The sequence below is a fragment of the Choloepus didactylus genome, chromosome 1 (genome assembly GCF_015220235.1).
Source record: "Choloepus didactylus isolate mChoDid1 chromosome 1, mChoDid1.pri, whole genome shotgun sequence".
Taxonomy (NCBI): Eukaryota; Metazoa; Chordata; class Mammalia; order Pilosa; family Megalonychidae; genus Choloepus; species Choloepus didactylus.
This window is the reverse complement of record NC_051307.1, coordinates 142,995,851-143,011,571: the sequence shown is the minus strand read 5'-3', so window position 1 is coordinate 143,011,571 and position 15,721 is coordinate 142,995,851.

Genomic DNA, 15,721 nt, shown 5'->3' with positions numbered 1-15,721 from the left:
GGGAAAAGCTTGTTAAAAATTTAAATAGGTGTTTGTTTCTTGAAAGGAGAAGTAGTTTAAAGTTTCACACAATCAAAGCTATCAAATATAATTCCTAATGTCCACACTATTGAGTCATAATTCATCTTTTAATAAATGGAACTTTCAACAATCTAGTGACACGCTTCAAGTTTGTTTGTTTGTTTTAACCACATATTTCCATTGGATACAACAGACCCTAAAACAATTAGGAATATTTTGGAAATAGACCAGTGTAAAGTCAGAGAAATGGACTGGACTGGACTGCAATTCATAGGGTTCACAAAATAAATCAATACCCTAAGTTTACATAGAAACACAAGCAAATATATCTCACCTTAAGGACATTAAATATGTAAATGTTCATCCACAAAATAGACAAATTATGCTTTATTTCCATTGTGAAGGATCTACTGCCACTCCTAACAAAGTTAAAACATGTCAGTTTATCAAGACATCAGGAATACTAATGACCAAATTTCTTAGGTTCTAGTGGGTGTCCAATTTGAAGAATATCTATACATGACAATTGACTGCATTTTTCTAAAGTCATTTTCCTGCTTACATTTCTAAGCAAACTTGAAAGGTATCTTTCTACATGGAGCATTCACATATGTACTGATTATTCAAACTTCAAGTATCAAAGAAAATGTTCTTTTCCACAGATAAACTGGCTCAAAGAACAGGCTGGATTGGTTGCCAAGCTTCAGAATGCTTAGAACTTTTATGGGAACCCAGAGGAATTTCTCTGGACCAAGCTGTTCCTCCCATTCAGTTAATTCCCAGGAAAATATGAGCAGTATTTTCTCTGCAATACAAAAATATTAACCCTTCTAATGACATGCTCATGAGTCAGTTAATGAAACTAGTCAGACTCTTTTTATTTTGAATAAACTTCACTCTTTCAAATGACTAAGAGGGTTGAGTGAATCTTTCAGATAAAGTAGTTTTCATCAAACACTTAGTCTGGTGACAGATAGGAATGAAAATTAACTCTAGCATAAAACTTTCAGTGGAAAAGCAAAAGTCTTGGTCACCTGCCTCTCCAGAACCCCACAAAATGGCAATACACCTCCAATACAGATATTAAAGCTAGTGGTGATAAATAATTTTACCATTAACTGAGGAAAGATTATAGATATTTCAGATGATAAAACTACCAAAGCATGTTTTCTGTCTTCAGGTTTATCTGTAAATGAATATGACTCTAAGGGTTTGGTACAAAAAATTCTACATAGTAAGAGATAATAATGAGTGTTCTACGTGCTGCATTATCCTTCTGTTCAGCTAACAAATACCAAAGTTAAAAGTAAGGCTCACGGGCAGCCACCCTAATCAAGATGGCGGAGTAAGATGCTTCAGGGCTCCACCCCACACACAGGAGCTGCAAACGACCAGCAGAACTGGCAGAAACATCTTTCTCAAAGCTCCAGAAAACAGTTAAAGTTCTCTATTAATAGGCTCCTGACATTCAAGGAAAACATTGTCACAACACTTGCTGGTTACAAGCTTAAAAGACAGATGCCTCAGGGTCTAAATTCCAGTGATAGCACATTAAAGCGTTGGAATGTCCAGGTTTCAACAAAAGGTCACAAAACAACAAACACATGAAGTGTTTTCTCTAAAGGCGAAGATTAAAACATTATAAATCATCAATGAGGAGGAACAGACCTGAAATATACCAGATAAAGACTTAGCAAAAAAATGGTCCTAAATATGCTTAAGAGCTAAAGGAAAACATGGACAATGAACTAAAGGAAATCAGGAAAACAGCAGATGAACACAAAGAGAAGATTAATAGAGAAATGGAAATAATGAAAAGGAACCAAACAGAACTGAAGACTACAGTAACAGAAATTAAAAACTCCCTAGAGGGATTCAACAGCAGATTGGAGCTGGTAGAAGAAAGAATCAGAGAGATTGAAGATAAAACAATTTAGGTCATCCAGTCTGAGGAGCAGAAAGAAGAAAGAGGGAAGAAAAGTGAACAGAGCCTGAGGAACCTGTGTGCTATCATCAAGTATAGAAATATATGCATTGTGAAAGGAGAAGAAAGGAAAAAAGGAGAGACAGAATACTCAAAGAAATGACCAAAAACTTCCTGACTGCAATGAAATGCACAAATATACACATCCAAGATGTTCGATGAACTTGAAACAGGATAAAACCAAATAGATGCACACTGTGACATTTTAAAATCAAACTGTTGAATGCCAAATTTAGAGAATTCTAAAATGCCATTAATTGTCAAATCTATAGATACAGAAGCAGACTAATGGTTTTTTAGGGCTGAGCAGGATGTGGGAATAGGAAGGCAATAGCTAAAGTGTGCTTATCACCCTTGAGATGATGAAAATGTTCTAAAATTGACGGTGGTGATAGTTGCACATGTATGTGAATATACTTAAAACTTATTAAAAATACACTTAAAACCATTGAATTACTCACTTAAAATGGGTGAATTGTATGGCATATGAATTATATCTGAAAGTAGATATTCTTTGAAATTTTATGTTTAAAAGCCCTTGAAACTTCAAGCAAGATATGCAGAGAACTTGTAAGTAATCACTCCTGTTACTAAGAGCAAGAGAAACCTGAACAAAATGAAAATCTATTATTATTATTGAATGCATCAGAGAACTGTGATTGCAGGACAAATCACTCTACTGAAATCTGTAGAGAAAGGCAAGTGCAGAGAATCATACCCAAGATCTCATTACCAGAGCAGAATCTGCTCATTCCAGTTTCCTAAACATGCTGTCATGCAAAATGGATTGGTTTTTATAAAGGGAATTTATAAGGTTACAAATTTACTGTTCTAAGGCCATAAAAGTATCCAGACTAAGGCATCAACAAGAGGATACCTTAGCTGAAGGTAGGCCAATGGCATCCAGAACATCTCTGTCAGCTGGAAAGGCACATGGCTGGCATCGGCTGGTACTTTGCTCCTGGGTTGTGTTTCAAAACGGCTTTCTCCAAAATGTCTCTGGACTTCTGTCTCTCTTAGCTTCTCTCTCAGCTCCTGTGCATTCTTGCTTGTTCTCCCAGGTTGTTTCTCTCTAATTGTCTGGGAGTCCTCTCTTAGCTTCTCTGGGGGAAATTCTGGGCTTCATCTCTTGGCTTAACATCTCCAAACATCTTTCTGTCTGCTTCTCCAAGAATCTGAGTCTGTGTTGTATCTTAGCTCCTCCCAGGGGCAAACTCTGGATTATATATCTTATCTTCTCTCCAAAATGTCTCTCTCAGTTTCTCTGAGCTCCTTCTCTCCATGAGCTCTCTTAAAGGATGCCAGTGATCTAATTAAGACCCACCCTGAATGAGTGGGGTCGCATCTCCATGGAAATAATTTAGTCAAATGTCTCACCCACAGTTGTGGGTCACATCTCAGTGGAAGCATTCAATCAAAAGTTCCACCCAAAAAGATTGCATTAAAAGATCATGGCTCTTCTGGGGTCTATGTCAGTTTCAAATCAGCACAGAATTTTAAATAACTATGAATAGAATGTGAACTGTTCTAATGTGAAAAGTGGACAACATGCAAAACAAGGTAAATAAAGGGAGGGAATCTCTAAAGAAGAATCAAAGGAAATGATAGAAATTAAAAGCACTATTGCAAAAGTGAAGAATGCCTTTGATGGGCTCAAGAGTGGACCTGAAATGGCCAAGGAAAAAGCCAGTGGCTTGAAGATGGTCCAATAGGAACTTTTCATACTGAAATGTTAAAAGAAAAGAGCAAAAAAAAAAACAGAAATATTTGAAGTGATGAGGGCTGAGAACTTTTAAAAATTGACAAGCGTCAATCCACAAATACAGGAAGTTCAGAAAACAACAAAGAGAATAAATACCCAAAAGTATACACCTAGACCTATCATATTAAAACTCAGAAACCCAAAACAAAGAGAAAATCTTGAAAGGAGCAGAGAAAAAAAATTACCTTAGCTATAGAGGAAAAAATTACAGCAAACTTCTCATCAGAAACCATGCAAGCAAGAAGAGAGAGGAGTGAAATATTTAAAGAGTTGAAAGAAAAACAACAATCTGGAATTTTATGTTAGTGAAATTACCCTTCAAAATGAAGGAGGAAAAAAAAAAAGGCACTCTCAGAAAAACAGAAACTGAAAGAGTTCATCACTAGCAGACCTGACCTGCGAGAAATGTTAAAAGATTTTCTTCAGGCAGAAAAAATAATGAAATGGGTCTAAAATTTGTATTTAAATAAAGGAAAAGAATCAGAGAAGGAATAAATGAAGGTAAAGAAAATGTTTTATTTTTCTTATTCTTATTGATCCAAAAGTAACTGATTGTTTAAAGTAATGATAATAATGTATTGGGCGACTACAGCATGTGGTTAAGTGAAATAAATGACAGCAACATCACTAGGATGGGAGAGAGGAATTAGAAATACTCCATTATAAGGTTCTTGCACTGCATGTGAAGCAGAATAATATTACTTGAAAGAGGACTTAAGTTAGTTAAATAGGTATATTGAATACTCAAAGTTATCACCTTAAAGAGGTTTAAAAGAAATATAATTGATACTCTAGGAAAAGAGAAAAAAATGGAAGCACATGAAATGTTTAATTAGGACAGAGAAGTCAGAAAAAGAAGACTCTGGGAAGAGTAGGAAAAATTACAAATACGGTTAATGCTAATCCAAATGTATCAATACTCCCTTTAAAGGTGAATGGTCTAAAAACACCAATTAAATGTCGTAGATTATAACAGTGGATAAAAAAAGGGAAAGGAAAAAGAAAACAAAAAGAAAACATGATCCGTCTATATATTGTCGACAAGAAACCCACTTTAAATATAAACTCTCTGATACTTTAAAAGTAAAGGGACAGAAAAATACATATCACATTATCACTAATTTCAGACAAAGCAGACTTCAGAACAAGAAAAATTATCAAAACAGACATTACATAACGATGAAGGGTCAGTTCTCCAAAAACACAGCTATGTTAAATGTGTATGCACCTAACATAAGAGCATCAAAATAGTTGAGGCAAAAATGATAGACTTGAAAGGAAAAATAGAAAAATCCATTATTATAGCTGGAGGCTTCAACATACCTCTTTTAGTAATTGATAATCAAGCATGCAGAAAATCAGTAAGGATGCAGATGATCTGAAGCACACTATCAATCAACTTGATCTAATTGATATTTATAAAATACTCTATACAAGAACATGAGAATACACATTCTTCTCAAGGTCACATGGAATATTTACCACTATAGACCACATTCTGGTCCATAAAATTCAGTTAACAAAATTAAAGGAATAGAAAGCAATACAAAGTATGTTCTCATACCACAATGGAATTAAACTGGAAATCAATCACAAAAAAAAAATAGTTGGAATATACCCAAATATTTGGAAACCAAGCAACATGGTTCTAATAAAATTACACATGGATCAAAGAAGATATCTCAAGTGAAATTTTTTAAAAATACATTTTGAAATAAAGGAAATGAACATTTATCTTGTCAAAATTTGTGTAATGCAGCAAAAGCAGGTTCTAGGAGGAAATTTATAGTATTAAGTTCATTTATATAGAAAAGATGAAAGATCTAAAATCCATAACCACATTAATAAACTAGATAAAGAAGAGCGATTTAACACTAAAGAAAGTTTAAGTAAGGAAATAGTAAAAATAAGAGATGGAACCAAGGACACTGAGAATAGAAAAACAATAGAGAAAATCAGTGAAAGCAAAAACTCATTCTTTAAAAGGAACAATAAAATTGATAAATCCCTAGCCAAGCTAAACAAGAAAAAAAAGAGAGAATGCACAAATTAGCAATATCGTATATGAAATAGGGGCCATCACAACTGATCACGTGGATTAGCATAATAAAAGACTATTACAAAAAAAAAAAAACAAAAAAGTCACAAAAGGAGAAATAGGAGCCTGGATAGTACTCTATCTATTAAATCAGTTGAATCAATAACAAATAAACTTTCAAAAAAGAAACTGCCAATCCCAATTAGTTTCATTGTTGAATTCTACCAAACATTTAGATAATAAATGATACTAATTTTCTGTCATCTCTTCCAGAATATAAAAGCACATGGAACTCTTCTTAACTCTTAATGCTTACTAATGGCATTTTGAAATACCAAAACCAGATGAAGGCATTACTGGGAAGCAAAATTCAAGACAAAATTCTCTCATATACACAGACGAATAAATCCTTAACAAAATATGGGCAAATTTAATCCAACAATGTATGCAAAGAATTATACACAATGACCAAGTGCAATTTATTCCAGCTGTGCTAGACAGATTCAAGAGTTGAAACTCAAGGTAATCTAACATATCAATATGCGAAAGAGAAAAAAAAAACAGAGGAAAAATTATACGATCGCATCAATAGATCCAGAATGTCTTATGTGGAATCAAACACTATGTAACTTTTTCAGACTGGACTCTTTGACTTAGAAACATGTGTTTAAGGTTCCTCCCTGTCTTTTCAAAGTGGATAGCTCATTTCTTTTTATTAATGAATAATAGTCCATTGTATGACTGTGACACTATTTGTCCATTCACCTACTGGAGGACATCTTGGTTGCTTCCAGTTTTTGTCAATCATTAATAAAGGTGCTATAAATATTTATATCAGGTTTCTGTGTGGGCATAGGTTTCCAACTCATCAGTTAAATATCTAAGTGCATGGACTGCTGGACCAAATGGTAAGCCTATATTTAGCTTTGTAAGAATGTGCCAAACCATCTTCCAACGTGGCTGTACCATCTTGCATTTCCGCCAGCAATGAATGAAAGTTCCACTGCTCTGCATCCTTGCCAGCATTTGGTATTTTTGCATATATTCTCTATAAAGTTGAAGATCCCCTGTATTGTTTGTTGATTGAAAATTTTTATCATGTATGCTCATTGGATCTTGTCAAATTTACTTTCTGCATCTATTGATGTTGATCATATAATTTTTCTTCTTTGGCATCTTGATGCAATGGATGATATCAATTGAGTTTCAAATATTGAACCCATCTAGCATAGCTAGAATAAGTTTCACTTGGTCCTTGTATATATTTCTTTACATGCATTCTTTGATTAAATTTGCTAATATTTTGTTGAGAATTTTTTCATCTATGTTCACGATAGAAATCAGTCTGAAATTTTGCTTCCTTGTCTTTGTCTGGTTTTAGCATTTGGGTAATGCTCTTAGGAAGTATTAGAGTTAGAAAGTATTCTGTGTGCATCTATATTCTGGAAGATATTATAGATAATTGGGATCATTTCTTATTTAAATGTTTTGTAGAATTCACCCGTGAAGCCACATGGGCCTTGTTTCTGCTTTGGTAGGTTACTAATTGGTTCAATTTCTTTAGTAGATATAGGCCATTAAGATTATTTTTCCTCATGTGTGGTTTTGGAGAGTGTGTCTTTCAAGGAGTTGGTCCATTTCATTTAATTTGTCAAACTTGTGGGTAAACAGTTATTCAAACATTCCTTTATTATTCTGGTAATGTCTATGTGGTCTATTGTGATGAGCTCTCATTCATTTCTGCTATAAGTAATTTGTAATTTGTCTCTTTTTTCCTTGATTGGCCTGGCTAGAGACTTATCAATTTTATTGATCCTTTCAAAGAAAGAGCATTTGGTTTCATTAAGTTTCGCTGTTTCCTGTTTTCAATTTCATTTATTTCTGCTCTAATATTTGTTCTTTCTTTTCTTCTGCTTACTTTGGATTTAATTTGCTCTTCTTTTTCTAGTTTCCTAAGGTGGAAGCTTAGATTATTGATTCGTAGCTCTTTCTTCTTTTCTATTCAATGCTATGAATTTTCCTCTAAGCACTAGTTTTACTGCATTCCACACATTTTGATAAGTTTTATTTTCATTTTGTTAGTTTCAAACTATTTTAAAAATTTCTCTTGATAATTCTTCTTCCACTCATATGTTACTGAAAAGTGTGTTGTTAAATCTCAAAATATTTTAGCATTATCTAGCTATCTTTCTGTTATTAATTTCTAATTTAATTTCATTGTTGCCTGATAGAATACTTTGAATAATTTTATTCTTTTAAATTTCAAGGTGTGTTTTGTGGCCCATGATGTGGTCTGTCTTAATGAATATTCCATGTGAGCTTGAGAAGAATGTGTATTCTTCTGTTCTTGGATGGAGTATTCTATAAATGTCTACTAAATCAAATTGATTGATAGTGCCCTTTAGTTCAACTGCCTCCTTACTGATTTTCTGCATGCTGGATCCATTAATTGCTGATTGAGTTATGCTGACATCTCCAATTATAATAGTATTTTTGTTTATTTCTCCTTGCAGTTCTGTCAGTTTTTGCATCACATATTTTGATGTCCTGTTGTTAAGTGTATGCACATTGAAGATTGTTAAGACTTTTAGAGAAGGGACCTTCTTTATCATTATGCAATGCCCCTCTTTATCCCTGATAATTTTCCTTGCTCTGAAATCTTTTAGTATGAAACTAATATAGCTATTACAGCTTTCTTTTGATTTGTGTTAGCATGTTATATCTTTCTCCATCTTTCCTTTTAATGTATCTGTGTCCTTTTATTTAAAGTGAACTTTTTATAGACAACATATAGTTGGGTTTGTTGTTGTTGTTGTTGTTTTTCTTTTTTTGGTCCACTCTGATAGGTTCTGTCCTTTTATTGGTGTATTTAGACCATCCACATTTAAAAGAATTATTGATATAGTTGTATTAACATCTACCATATGTGTAACTGTTTCCTATTTGTTACCCTTAATTTTGTTTCTATGTTTGTCTTCAGCTCATTTTTTGGCCTTCTTTAGTATTAACTGAGCATTTTATGTGACGCCATTTTCTCTCCTCTTCTATAATAGACATTATACTTCTTTTTAAAAATATTTGGTAAAGTCTATGACACTTTATAGCACAAAAAAATAAACCTTAGTGCTTAGAAGTGTTTAAAAATCATTTAGAAATTTTGGAGGTCCCAGGATGGAAAGAAGACAGTGACAAAAGAATCCAAATGCATTAAAAATCTATGAAACAGTCTCACTGAAGGGGGGTTGGAATAAGGTGCTAACCTAAGTAACTTTGGAAATGACTAGAATGTATAATATTAAAGGCAAAAAAAAAAAAAAAAAACTACCTAAGAGCTGTACTTTAATTGATAAAGTTGTTTCTCACTAGGGTACAGATTAGCAATTTTGAAACCCCTTTACATGTATCTGGAATTGGACAATTAGGGAAATGAATGACAGATGGTTGGTGACAAGATTTTCACTGTTGAAGTGGGCATTTACAAATAAACTAGGGGAAGAGGCTAGAATAATTCATGTTGATGTTTTTGGGGTTGAAGACATCAGTATGAACTCATACTTAGCTTAATATAGATACGGATGCTTATCTATATAAATATTTATAGGTAGGTATATATACATGAGTTAGTATAAATATATACCTCATTGCTCTGTCAGCAGAGACAGCCTAGAAGCAGTGACACTCTAATATCAAAGAGTATACCTAATGCCCAGAAATTGGTTTCAAATAACCATTCTCCTTAAAAGAAACTAAGATTCCTTTGGGATATATTTGATTATAGGCATGGGGCATGAAATATACAGTATAAGTATGGAGCATCTTCTTGTATCAGATAGCAAGGCAGTGCTCAAAACACACAACACACACACAAATACAAACACACATTGTAGGTATATTAAAGGGATACAGGAGAAAAAGAAAAGAGCTCTCTATAGCCAAAGCTGGAACAATTTGGATAATAACTAAAGTATAAATAAATATCCATGAGTCCATACTTATATGAATAAATGATTGAATAAATAAATAAGTGGGAAATCTCCCATGCAGAAGAATTTCAAATACTTCATGTAAATACTCCACCCTTAAAGACGTAGAGCACATCTTCCCATTCTGAAGTGTGGGTTACACATAGTCACTTTCTTCCAAAGAGCACAGTGTAGAAAGTGAGGGAAATAGAGTGACTTTACAGTGGAAAAACCTGAAAAACATGACCTCAAGACATGTGACCAAGGTCAAATATCAACAGTGATAATTCATGTTGATAGTATGAACCCTTGTTATAATATGAGAATGGCACTTTACTTCTGTGATCCTCCTCCTCAAAACATATTATCCCTGTCTAATCATGATGATAATATCAAATTCCAGTTGAGGGACATCATACAAAATACCTGACCAATAATTCTCAAAACTGTCAAGGTTATCAAAACTGGGAAAGTCTGAGAAACTGATAAAACCAAGAAAAGCCTAAGATGGCATAAGTACTAGTATTGCATATCATGTGTTATCCTGGATGGGACCCTAGAACAGTAAAAGGATATTAGAGAAAAGGTGAGGAGATCTGAATTAAGTATATACTTTAGTTAATAATATTGTGTCAATATTACATTGGAGTATTAATTGTGGCAAATGTACTGCACTAACGCAAGATGTTAACAATAGGGAAAATTGGGTGTGGGGTCTACTGGAACTCTCTGTACTATCTTTGCAATGATTCTTTAAATCTAAATCTGTTCTAAATATTTAAAAAGTTACTTAGAAAAAATGTTTGATAGCATCATATCCATTTTAAAACTATCCAAATATAAACTTCATCTCATCTTAAATAGACAAGCTGGGGCAAAATAGTGAAGATCATTTTTCTGTTTTCCCTGAAGAACAAGAGATAGGCACTTACTTGTATGATTCTTCCTCTAAAGCCAAGGTGTGTGCATTGTGGGGCAGGAGTGATGATGATATAAAATAATTCTTCCATTCTATGGTGCAGATTTTTCAACTTTTTACATTCCAAAAGCCAGTATATCTTCTACAATTGATGGGAACATTTAATATGGTAGAGTTTTGTTTAGTTTGCTTTGGTTCCTTTTCTGAAACACTGTTATGAAATTAATTGCATATCTATGGTATTTTATACTTTAGGAAATACGGTATATGACGTCCATACAAATATAGAGAACAATAACGTCCTTCCTAAAAGAATCTTTCAGTTCCTGTTTCAATTCACCTGACAGACTCTTTTCCTCTAGGAGGAGGTTTCATTGGTTTATTTTTATATTTGTAATTGTACTTTGTTCTTGGTCAGTGCATAGGTCAAGGTTTACCGAACATGCAGCTTTTTCTGCATTACCTTTTAAATACTATTTACATACATATGCTCAAGACCTTCTAACCGTCACCATCCAAGTCATGAAAGACTTCAGGCTAGGGTGGCTGAATACCGAAACAGTTTTTTGTTTCCATGTGAAGCTTTTGGAAAATTGTGGGTGACACTTGTGTAATTTCGATACAGAAACCTCTCCAAAGCTTCAACAAAAGTGCAAAATAGTTGAAATTTGCATTTGTTACCAGTGACACTCTCTTACAGGATGTTACTTTCCTTTCTCTCCTTCTCAAAGGCCCTTGATAATGGTGACTCCTTGAAATGGGGTTGCTGTTGCCCCTAGTCAGGGGAAGAGCTTCATCTTCAAATCTTCCCCCTGACTTTTCCCACTATAGTCCCCGTTCATTTAGAGCCTCCTCCATACTTTCAGATGATACAGATATGATCACTGATAGCATATTAATATTGGTATTTTAATACAAGGGTCAATAAACTACTTCCACAGACCAAACTGAGCCTGCTGTCTACTTTTTAAATAAAGTTTTATTGGAACAGAGCCATTCTAATGCATTTATCTAGTGTCTATGGCTGATTTCAGAGTTGAATAGCTGTGAAAGAGACTGTATGGCCCACAAAGTCTAAAATATTCACTCTCTGGCCCTTTACATAAAGTGTGCTGACCCCTGTGTTAATATAATATTTGTGTTGGGGCAAAGGAGTAATTCAAGAGGTATTGATTTGAAAGGGTCCTGCTGCATAAGAGGAGGTGGCCACTATATTCTATCTCAATTTTACTTTACAGGGGCATTCTAGAAACAATCTATTAAGCAAAATTGTGATAAGAATGCTGAAATAGAGCTTATGAACTGGAGAATGCTGAAAACATAGGCATCCAATATTTCATCAAAATATCTGGCAGGTATGTAATGATACCCTTATGATCAAGATTAAGAAACATTGCTCAAATTGCGACAGGTTTAGGCGAATGTCTTATCTGTTATTTTGTAAATAGTTTATCTGAATCTAGATAATAGTCATCTTGTAGTGTACTTCAGAGTCCTATCTTATTCAATAGCTTTATTAAAGACTGTTGTGAGGACATTCGTTGTTTGCTGATCAAACCTACAGATGAAAAATTTGGAAATAATAGGTAATTTATTCACTAAAAGAATAGATATCTCAAAATGATGCAACAAGGAATTAATTATGCTCAGATGTAATTTAGCAGGAATTTAATGAAAAGTTGTAAATGTTGGTACACAAAACCATTTGTACAGCTATAAAAACCCAAGCTTAGCAGCTTGGCTAGGAAATGTATTACTCTCCTTTGTATGGCAGTTGCCAAGAAAAGTTAATTCCGTTATGCGTTATTGGAATATATGTCCAGAAGGATGGAGGAAATAGATATACAATATCTGGATAGTGTATTGTGTGATGAGTTTTAAACTTTCAGAGAAACATCTGCAAATTGGGACATGTCTAAAGTAGACCAACCAAGAGGGTGAAGAGCTTGAAGTTAAGTCACAAAAGTAAAAGCAAACAGGAAATGGGCTATTTTATCCAGCGTCCTCAAATGTTTGAAGGATGGACCTGAAGTTTTAACCTTGCCTGTAGCACTCACCTTTGGCTCAATAAGCAAACAAATTGTTAGAGTTTATTCAAAAGAGAAATAGCTGAGTTAGGTATACATTCATTACCTCTGGGGCTATAAAAGCAGATCATGAAGGGAATTTTGGGTTGAGAAGTTAAACTGAGTTTTTCTATCGTCCCTTCCTTAGAAGATATAAAATTTGTAACTCTTTGGATTTCATCTGCTGTGAGGTGTTGTTGATGAGATTTAAAAGAAATGCCTTATTCCAAGCATCCTGCCATGACATTCCCAATTCCTTCATAATCTGGCTCCTACCCAAATGTCCACTTTTAACTTCCCCTATACCAGATTTGATTCTTATGAAATAGCTGATATCAGACCATTTCTTGTCTACAAAAACAGCAATTTCATATGGTTAATTTGAATAATATAAATTCTCTCCAAATATACCTAAAATATTCTAACCCAGAGGTATATATGAGTCCATTTCCCCAACATGAGATGTTGCTTCAAAATATTCTAGGTTTGCTGACCTAAAGATAAACTTTCTTTTAAGGTTAAATTTGTTCAATCATCTATGAAGCTTCTTTGGTCATTCCAACATTGTAATTGTGTCCACTTCTGCACATATTTAGAACTTCTCACCTAGGACAAATGATATCCTTTTCCTACTTGTGGGTCTTATGACCTAGTTCACAGCTAACTATTGTGTCTCTTCCCTCAGACTTGGGGCTCAATACATAGCTGTTGCAGACAACGCTGAAAAGTTCAGGGGTGGCCCACCATTCTGCCTATAAATAGAACTGATCCTTAATGAAACCATGTAATGAGGTAAGTCCTCACATATTTCTGACCCACAATTGACTATGAAATGTGATTAATATACAGTTCTCATATTTGCAGTTAGTAGAGACAAAGCTGAGCATTTGAAGGTACATGCATATTAGGAAGGCTTTTGGCAGTGCAGTTACTGGGGTTGTTTTTGCAGAATTAAGAATTAACTGGTTTTGTCAAGTCAGATCTAGTATTCTTTTTTCCTCAATGAAGTAAATCTTCAATTTCTACTTTCAATTCCTTTTTCATTCCTTTCTCTCGCTTAAATTTGTTTTGCAAGAGCATTTCCATGCATTTATCTTTTTCTCTCAGCTTGTGAAATTACTCATCCCTGAGAGGCATAATTGAGAGGTGTCCTATTACACCCATGGGATTAGAGGCTTTATGAATCATTCTAACATGAGAAAAATGTTTGCATAAGAAGCACTAGATTTATGTGAAAAGGCCACAAAGAATTTTTCATAATGCCTGGCTCTCAGTTTGGGCAGGCCTACAAGGGAGAATTTCTATACATGCAGGCTGGAAATTACACATTGTTGGCATTATTTAAATGTAAAAATGCCTTCATGTAGGCAGGTGCTTTTTAACTGGGCACTCACAATGTACATTTTCACTGCTTTCTCCTCCTCAGAAGCCTAAGACTTTGACACATATGAACAGAATGCCTTTAAACCTCAGATTAACATATGGTGGACCTTTAAAATTAGAATTAGAATTTCCCCAAGCATAGTAATATATGTAGTGTGGGAAAGGGATAATTATCTTTAAAGAAAAGCTGCTAGATGAGTTGCCTGAGGGTGGATATGAAATCCTCTACAAATCTTTCAAAATACTATGGCAATTTTTTAAAGCATAGATAGTTAGCTATATTCTACTTGAAATCAGGAGTTTTGTTTATATTATTCAGAAGTTCTAGATTCATCCTGGTCAAGTTATTATGTGTGCATGTGTGTGTGTGTGGTCTTTATAGTTGAATTTATATTTATTAAAATTAGTTTTAAGCTTTCATGAATTTTTGAGAATACTTTTTTTTGAGTAGCTTTCCTATCATATCAGGGGTCATTGTAATTTTATTAAACATTTTTTAGTCCAGTGAGGCCCTTTTAAATGAAATAGCTAATACTGGCAACAGTGCTGAGCCTAAGAAAAGTGTAAAGTTTGTGGTTGGAAACTCTGAGAATTTTGGTTCTACGAAAGGTCCTCCTCACTGGTGCTCTTTTTCTCTCCATCTTCCTTTTGAAATATGCCAACATATTTTTCAGAAACTGCTTTCATGAAAATATCTGAAACTCATTCACATTAAATTGAGATGAATCATTGAATGTGACACAAAATATCTGCACTCCAATAGGGGTTTGGATTCCATCTAATCCAACTCCCTTATTATTTTATACTAATTGAACATAGTACAAAGAGGTTAATGTACAACCCAAATATGCAAAATCTGGACACATAGAAAATATGACCATTCCTTCTCACCACTGCCCTTTTAAATATGTTTTATCAAATATTTTTCCCTGCCCCTAGAATGAAATCTCAGGCAGAAAATACTGCTTTTCCAGTTATTATCAAGTGTTAATGAATAGTGTTAGTGAATAAACTAATTTTCCATGAATTAAAGTCTAGTCCAATTTAATATCTAAGTTTTACTTTCCTATCTAAGTCATAGTTGAAGCCCGACTAGACCAGCTATAGGAAGGGTCAATTTTGCTCAAGTTTATTTTATTATTCTTATTAATATTATTCTTAATTAATATTTCTTTAATATCTCCCATTTATCAAGCTGCTTGCCTCCTCCGTGGTGTGAAAGAGGATGGAGAAAGAAAGAAGGGGAACTGCTAACATGTAGTTCCTTCTCAGTTGTCCATGCACTTAGGGGAAAGATATTGAAATGCTGCTGATATCTCTCACATGGTGTCTTTGGGGGTTCCTAAAAGGCACATGCCGTTATCAGAGACCTCTCTACAGAAGAACCTCAGTGCTTCATGATGTCTCCTTTAGCTGACTGTGTATGATCTCTTCTTCATCCCTTACTTCCAGGGGTCCCAAAGAGACTCCCATGATTTTGTGGCCTTCTTAGGCAGGGTCCATTTCCAGATAACTCAAAACCAGTTTTCTTCTGTGGGGGCATGAAAATGTCTACCTTAGCCTGAGAGGAAGGAATAACGATAAAG